Source organism: Equus asinus, chromosome 16 (assembly GCF_041296235.1).
Source record: "Equus asinus isolate D_3611 breed Donkey chromosome 16, EquAss-T2T_v2, whole genome shotgun sequence".
NCBI classification, from domain to species: domain Eukaryota; kingdom Metazoa; phylum Chordata; class Mammalia; order Perissodactyla; family Equidae; genus Equus; species Equus asinus.
Window position 1 is genome coordinate 25576987 of NC_091805.1, and position 8582 is coordinate 25585568.

Below are 8582 nucleotides of genomic sequence, written 5' to 3' on the forward strand. Positions count from 1 at the left end.
CCAGCAATATGCTGCCTCCAGGAAATGCATCTAGGCTCTAAAGACAAACATACACTCAGAGTGGAGATGGAAGATGATACTTCAAGCAAATGGCAAATAAAAGAAAGCAGATGTTGCCATACTTATATCAGACAAAGCAGACTTCAAAATAAAAAAGACAATGAGAGACAAAGAGGGGCAGTATATAATGATAAAAGGGACATTCCATAAAGAGGATATAACATTTGTGAATATATATGCACCCAGCACAGGAGCACCAAAGTATATAAAGCAGCTATTAACAGACATAAAGGGAGAAATTAAAAGCAACACAATAATAGTAGGGGACCTCAACACCCCACTTACATCTATGGACAGATCATCCAGACAGAAAGTCAACAAGGAAATCGTGAATTTAAACAAAACACTTGATCAGATGGACATAATAGATGTAAGAGAACATTCGATCCAAAAACAGAATACACATTCTTCTCTCAAGTGCACATGGAACATTCTCAAAGATAGACTATATGTTGTGAAACAAGGCAAGCTTCAATAAATTTAAGAAGATTGAAATCATCTCAAGCATCTTTTCTGACCACAACACTAAGAAACTAGAAATCATCTACAAGAAAAAAACTGAGGAAGTCACAAATATGTGGAGACTAAACAACACACTACGAACAACCCTCGAGTCAATGAAGACATCAAAGGAAAATTAAAAGCACCTGGAGACAAATGAAAATAAAAATACAACATACCAACTCTTATGGAATGCAGCAAAAGTGGTTATAAGAGGAAAAGCTATAGCAATACAGGCCCACCTCAACAAATGTGAAAAATCTCAAATAAATAATCTTAAACTGTGCTAACAGAACTAGTAAAAGAAGAACAAACAAAGCCCAAAGTCAGTAGAAGGAGGGAAATTATAAAAATTAGAGCAGAAATAAATGAAAGACTAAAAAAAAAAAAAAAAAACCCAGAAGAAAGCATCAATGAAACTAAGAACTGGTTCTGTGAGGTGATAAACAAAATTGACAAACCCTTAGGCAGACTCACTAAGAAAAAGAGAGAGAAGCCTCAAATTAATAAAATTAGAAATGAAGAGGAGAAATTACAATGGATACCACAGAAATACAAAGGCTTATAAGAGAATACCATGAAAAACTATATGCCCACAAATTGGATAACCTACAAGAAATGAATACATTCTTAGACTCATACAAAGTCCCAAAACTGAATCAAGAAGAAATGGAGAATCTGAATACACCAGTCCAAAGTAAAGAGATTGAAACAGTAGTCAAAAACCTCCCCCACAAAAAAACTCCAGGACCACTGGCCTCTGTGGAGAATTCTACCAAACATTCAAAGAAGATTTAAGACCTATCCTTCTCAAAATATTCCAAAAAACTGAAACATACAGAATGCTTCCTAAGTGATTCTATGAGGTAAACATTACCCTGACCCCAAAAACTGATAAAGACAGCACAAAGAAGAAAAATTACAGACCAATGTCCCTGATGAACATAGATGCAAAAGTCCTCAATAAAATACTGGCAAACCAAAAACAGCAATATATTAAAAGGATCATACACCGTGATCAAGTGGGATTTATTCCAGTAACACAGGGATGGTCCAACATCCACAAGTCAATCAATGTGATACACCACACTAACAAAATGAGAAATAAAAATCACACGAACAATTCAAAAGATGCAGAGAAAACATTTGACAAGATCCAACATCCCTGTATGATAAAAACCATTGATAAAATGGTATAGAAGAAAAGTATGTCAACATAATAAAGGCCACATATGGCAAACCCACAGTCAACATCATACTCAGCAGTGAAAAACTGAAAGCCATCCTTGTGAGAACAGGAACAACACAAATGTGCCTACTCTCACAACTCCTATTCAACATGGTACTAGAGGTTTTGACCAGAGCAATTAGGCAAGAAAAAGAAATAAAAGAAATCCAAATTGGAAAGGAAGAAATTAGACTCTTGCTGTTTGCAGATGACATGATTCTAAACATAAAAAACCCTAAGGAATCCATCAGAAAATCATTAGAAATAATCAACAATGAGGACAAAGTTGCAGGGTACAAAATCACCTACAAAGATCAATTGCAGTTCTATACACTAACAATGAACTAGCAGGAAGAGAAGTCAAGAATACAATCCCATTTACAATCATAACAAAAAGAACAAGCTATCTAGGAATAAATTTAACCAAAGAAGTGAAAGACCTATACACTGTAAACTATAAGATATTATTGAAAGTAATTAAAGATGATATAAAGAAATGGAAAGATATGCCATGCTAATGGATTGGAAGAATAAACAAAGGCAAAAATGTCCATAATACCTAAGGCAATCTACAGATTCAATGCAATCCCAATCAGAATCCCAATGATATTATTCACAGAAATAGAACAAAGAATCCCAAAATTTATATGGAACAACAAAAGACCTCAAATAGCCGAAGCAATCCTGAGAAAAAACAACAGAGCTGGAGGCATCACAATCAGGGACTTCAAAATATACTACAAGCTTTAGAAATCAAAGCAGTATGATACTGGCAGAAAACAGACACACAGATCAATGGAACAGAATCGAAAGGACAGAAAGAAAACCATATATCTATGGTCAGCTAATCTTCTACAAAGAAGCCAAGAACATACGAGGGCGAAAGGGACATCTCTTCAATAAACAGTGTTTGGAAAACTGGAGCCACATGCAAAAGAATGAAAGTAGACCATTATCTTGCACCATTCACAAAAATTAACTCAAAATGGATTAAAGACTTGAATTTAAGACCTGAAAACATAAAACTCCTAGAAGAAAATACAGGCAGTATACTCTTTGGCCTTGGTCTTAGCAGCATCTTTTTGAAACCATGTCTACCAAGGCAAGGGAAACTAAAGAAAAAGTAACAAATGGGACTACATCAGACTTAAAAGCTTCTGCAAGGCAAAGGAAACAATGAACAAAATGAAAAGACAGCCCACCAATTGGGAGAAAGTATTTGCAAATCATATATCCTACAAGGGGTTAATATCCAAAATATGTAAGAATTCATACAACTCAACAACAAAAAACAGACAATCCGATCAAACAATGGGCAGAGGATATGAACAAACATTTTTCCAAAGAAGATATACAGATGGCCAACAGACCCATGAAAAGATGTTCGCCATCAATAATTATCAGCGAAATGCAAATCAAAATTACAATGCGATATCACCTTACACCTGTCAGAATAGCTATAATTAACAAGACAAAAAATGGTAGGTGTTGGAGAGGACGTGGAGAAAAAGGAGCCCTCATACACAGCTGGTGGGAATGCAAACTGGTGCAGCTACTCTGGAAAACAGTATGGAGAGTTCTCAAAAAATTGAAAATAGAAATACCATACTATCCAGCTATCCCACTACTGGGTATTTATCCAAAGAACTTGAAATCAACAATTCAAAGAGATTTATGCACCCCTGTGTTCATTGAAGCATTATTCACAACAGCCAAGATGAGGAAGCAACCCAAGTGCCCTTCTACAGATGAATGGATAAAGAAGGTGCAGTGTATATATGCAACGGTCATAAAAAAAGACAAAATCATCTCATTTTCAACAACATAGATGGACTTTGAGGGTATGCTGTTAAGTGAAATAAGCCAAAGAGAGCAAGGCAAATACTGCATGATTTCACTCATATATGGAAGATACACAAATATATGGGGAAAAGTGAATAGATTAGTGGTTACCAGAAGAGAAGGGGGTTGTGCGGGTGGGCGAAAGGGGTAAAGAGGCACATATGTATGGTGATGGATAAAAATTAGATTACTGGTCGTGAGCATGATGAAGTCTATACAGAAGTTAATAAATTGTAATGTAACCTGAAATTACACAATGTTATAAACCATTAATGATCTCCATAAAATAATATTTTTTGAGGAAGATTAGCCATGAGCTAACATTTGCTGCCTATCCTCCTCTTTTTGCTGAGGAAGACTGGCCCTGAGCTAACATTCGTGCCCTTCTTCCTCTACTTTATATGTGGGATGCCTGCCACAGCATGGCTTGATGAGTGGTGCCATGTCCGCACCCAGGATCTGAACCAGCAGACCCCGGGCCACCAAAGTGGATGGTGCAAACTTAACTGTTGTGCCACTGGGCCAGCCCCTAAGATTTTTTTTTAAATGAAGGAATTCTTAGAGAAATATCTGACTCAATTAGAAAAAGTAACATAAGAATTATAGGTATTCCAAAGAGAGAACGGAGCAGAGAGCTTGCTCAAAGAAAATAGTACCTGAGAATTTCCCAAACCTGAGGAAAGAACCAGACTTACAAATACATGAAGCTAATAGTATGTCTAGTTACATCAATATTAAAAGATCTTCGCCAAGGTGTATAATAGTAAACTGACAAAAGTCAGTGAAAAAGAAAAAAAGGCAGAAGAAAATACTCTACAAAGGAACCCCTATCAGGCTTTCAGCATATTTCTTGGCTGAAACCTTACAGGCTAGGAGAGAATGGAATGATATAGTCAAAATACTGAAAGACAAAAACTTATAGCCAAGAATACCCTACATGGCAAAATTATCCTTTAGGTAAGATGGAGAAATAAAAGCTTTCCCAGATAAACAAAAGCTGAGGGAGTTCATTGCCACTAGACCTCCCTTTAAAAGAAGTGATTAAAGATGACCTCACACCTGAAACAAAAAGACAAGCTTTGAGAAAGGAGATAAAAAGACAAACAAAATCAGAAAATGGCAACTCTCTTTCAGAACAGGGAAGCAAATATTCAATTATAACTTAAAATAAAAAGGAAAGGAAAGCAACTAAAGTAACTAAAAACACTTCAACTTAGTAATAAACTCACAGCACAATACAGAATAATTTGTGACAACAATAACTCAGAAGGGGAAGTTGGGAGATGGAACCTCATCAGGCTCATGGAGATAAGAGACTATCAGACAATAGCTCTCTCATCTATGGGATCTTTTATACAAACCTCATGGTAACCACTAAAAAAAAAATCAGAGCAGAGCTATAATTCATAAATAAAAAGAAAACTGAAAAAACCATCACATAAACCACCAAATGAAATGGCTGTCAGAAATACAAAGGAAGAAAAGCAATGGAAATATAGAACATCCAGAAAACGAGAAATAAAATGTCAGTATTAAGCCCTCAGATATCTCTAAACACTCTAAAAGTCAATGGATTGAATCCTCCAATCAAAAGACAAAGAGTGGCTGGATGGATTACAAAACAAGACCCAGCAATATGCTGCCTCCAGGAAATGCATCTAGGCTCTAAAGACAAACATACACTCAGAGTGGAGATGGAAGATGATACTTCAAGCAAATGGCAAATAAAAGAAAGCAGATGTTGCCATACTTATATCAGACAAAGCAGACTTCAAAATAAAAAAGACAATGAGAGACAAAGAGGGGCAGTATATAATGATAAAAGGGACATTCCATAAAGAGGATATAACATTTGTGAATATATATGCACCCAGCACAGGAGCACCAAAGTATATAAAGCAGCTATTAACAGACATAAAGGGAGAAATTAAAAGCAACACAATAATAGTAGGGGACCTCAACACCCCACTTACATCTATGGACAGATCATCCAGACAGAAAGTCAACAAGGAAATCGTGAATTTAAACAAAACACTTGATCAGATGGACATAATAGATGTAAGAGAACATTCGATCCAAAAACAGAATACACATTCTTCTCTCAAGTGCACATGGAACATTCTCAAAGATAGACTATATGTTGTGAAACAAGGCAAGCTTCAATAAATTTAAGAAGATTGAAATCATCTCAAGCATCTTTTCTGACCACAACACTAAGAAACTAGAAATCATCTACAAGAAAAAAACTGAGGAAGTCACAAATATGTGGAGACTAAACAACACACTACGAACAACCCTCGAGTCAATGAAGACATCAAAGGAAAATTAAAAGCACCTGGAGACAAATGAAAATAAAAATACAACATACCAACTCTTATGGAATGCAGCAAAAGTGGTTATAAGAGGAAAAGCTATAGCAATACAGGCCCACCTCAACAAATGTGAAAAATCTCAAATAAATAATCTTAAACTGTGCTAACAGAACTAGTAAAAGAAGAACAAACAAAGCCCAAAGTCAGTAGAAGGAGGGAAATTATAAAAATTAGAGCAGAAATAAATGAAAGACTAAAAAAAAAAAAAAAAAACCCAGAAGAAAGCATCAATGAAACTAAGAACTGGTTCTGTGAGGTGATAAACAAAATTGACAAACCCTTAGGCAGACTCACTAAGAAAAAGAGAGAGAAGCCTCAAATTAATAAAATTAGAAATGAAGAGGAGAAATTACAATGGATACCACAGAAATACAAAGGCTTATAAGAGAATACCATGAAAAACTATATGCCCACAAATTGGATAACCTACAAGAAATGAATACATTCTTAGACTCATACAAAGTCCCAAAACTGAATCAAGAAGAAATGGAGAATCTGAATACACCAGTCCAAAGTAAAGAGATTGAAACAGTAGTCAAAAACCTCCCCCACAAAAAAACTCCAGGACCACTGGCCTCTGTGGAGAATTCTACCAAACATTCAAAGAAGATTTAAGACCTATCCTTCTCAAAATATTCCAAAAAACTGAAACATACAGAATGCTTCCTAAGTGATTCTATGAGGTAAACATTACCCTGACCCCAAAAACTGATAAAGACAGCACAAAGAAGAAAAATTACAGACCAATGTCCCTGATGAACATAGATGCAAAAGTCCTCAATAAAATACTGGCAAACCAAAAACAGCAATATATTAAAAGGATCATACACCGTGATCAAGTGGGATTTATTCCAGTAACACAGGGATGGTCCAACATCCACAAGTCAATCAATGTGATACACCACACTAACAAAATGAGAAATAAAAATCACACGAACAATTCAAAAGATGCAGAGAAAACATTTGACAAGATCCAACATCCCTGTATGATAAAAACCATTGATAAAATGGTATAGAAGAAAAGTATGTCAACATAATAAAGGCCACATATGGCAAACCCACAGTCAACATCATACTCAGCAGTGAAAAACTGAAAGCCATCCTTGTGAGAACAGGAACAACACAAATGTGCCTACTCTCACAACTCCTATTCAACATGGTACTAGAGGTTTTGACCAGAGCAATTAGGCAAGAAAAAGAAATAAAAGAAATCCAAATTGGAAAGGAAGAAATTAGACTCTTGCTGTTTGCAGATGACATGATTCTAAACATAAAAAACCCTAAGGAATCCATCAGAAAATCATTAGAAATAATCAACAATGAGGACAAAGTTGCAGGGTACAAAATCACCTACAAAGATCAATTGCAGTTCTATACACTAACAATGAACTAGCAGGAAGAGAAGTCAAGAATACAATCCCATTTACAATCATAACAAAAAGAACAAGCTATCTAGGAATAAATTTAACCAAAGAAGTGAAAGACCTATACACTGTAAACTATAAGATATTATTGAAAGTAATTAAAGATGATATAAAGAAATGGAAAGATATGCCATGCTAATGGATTGGAAGAATAAACAAAGGCAAAAATGTCCATAATACCTAAGGCAATCTACAGATTCAATGCAATCCCAATCAGAATCCCAATGATATTATTCACAGAAATAGAACAAAGAATCCCAAAATTTATATGGAACAACAAAAGACCTCAAATAGCCGAAGCAATCCTGAGAAAAAACAACAGAGCTGGAGGCATCACAATCAGGGACTTCAAAATATACTACAAGCTTTAGAAATCAAAGCAGTATGATACTGGCAGAAAACAGACACACAGATCAATGGAACAGAATCGAAAGGACAGAAAGAAAACCATATATCTATGGTCAGCTAATCTTCTACAAAGAAGCCAAGAACATACGAGGGCGAAAGGGACATCTCTTCAATAAACAGTGTTTGGAAAACTGGAGCCACATGCAAAAGAATGAAAGTAGACCATTATCTTGCACCATTCACAAAAATTAACTCAAAATGGATTAAAGACTTGAATTTAAGACCTGAAAACATAAAACTCCTAGAAGAAAATACAGGCAGTATACTCTTTGGCCTTGGTCTTAGCAGCATCTTTTTGAAACCATGTCTACCAAGGCAAGGGAAACTAAAGAAAAAGTAACAAATGGGACTACATCAGACTTAAAAGCTTCTGCAAGGCAAAGGAAACAATGAACAAAATGAAAAGACAGCCCACCAATTGGGAGAAAGTATTTGCAAATCATATATCCTACAAGGGGTTAATATCCAAAATATGTAAGAATTCATACAACTCAACAACAAAAAACAGACAATCCGATCAAACAATGGGCAGAGGATATGAACAAACATTTTTCCAAAGAAGATATACAGATGGCCAACAGACCCATGAAAAGATGTTCGCCATCAATAATTATCAGCGAAATGCAAATCAAAATTACAATGCGATATCACCTTACACCTGTCAGAATAGCTATAATTAACAAGACAAAAAATGGTAGGTGTTGGAGAGGACGTGGAGAAAAAGGAGCCCTCATACACAGCTGGTGG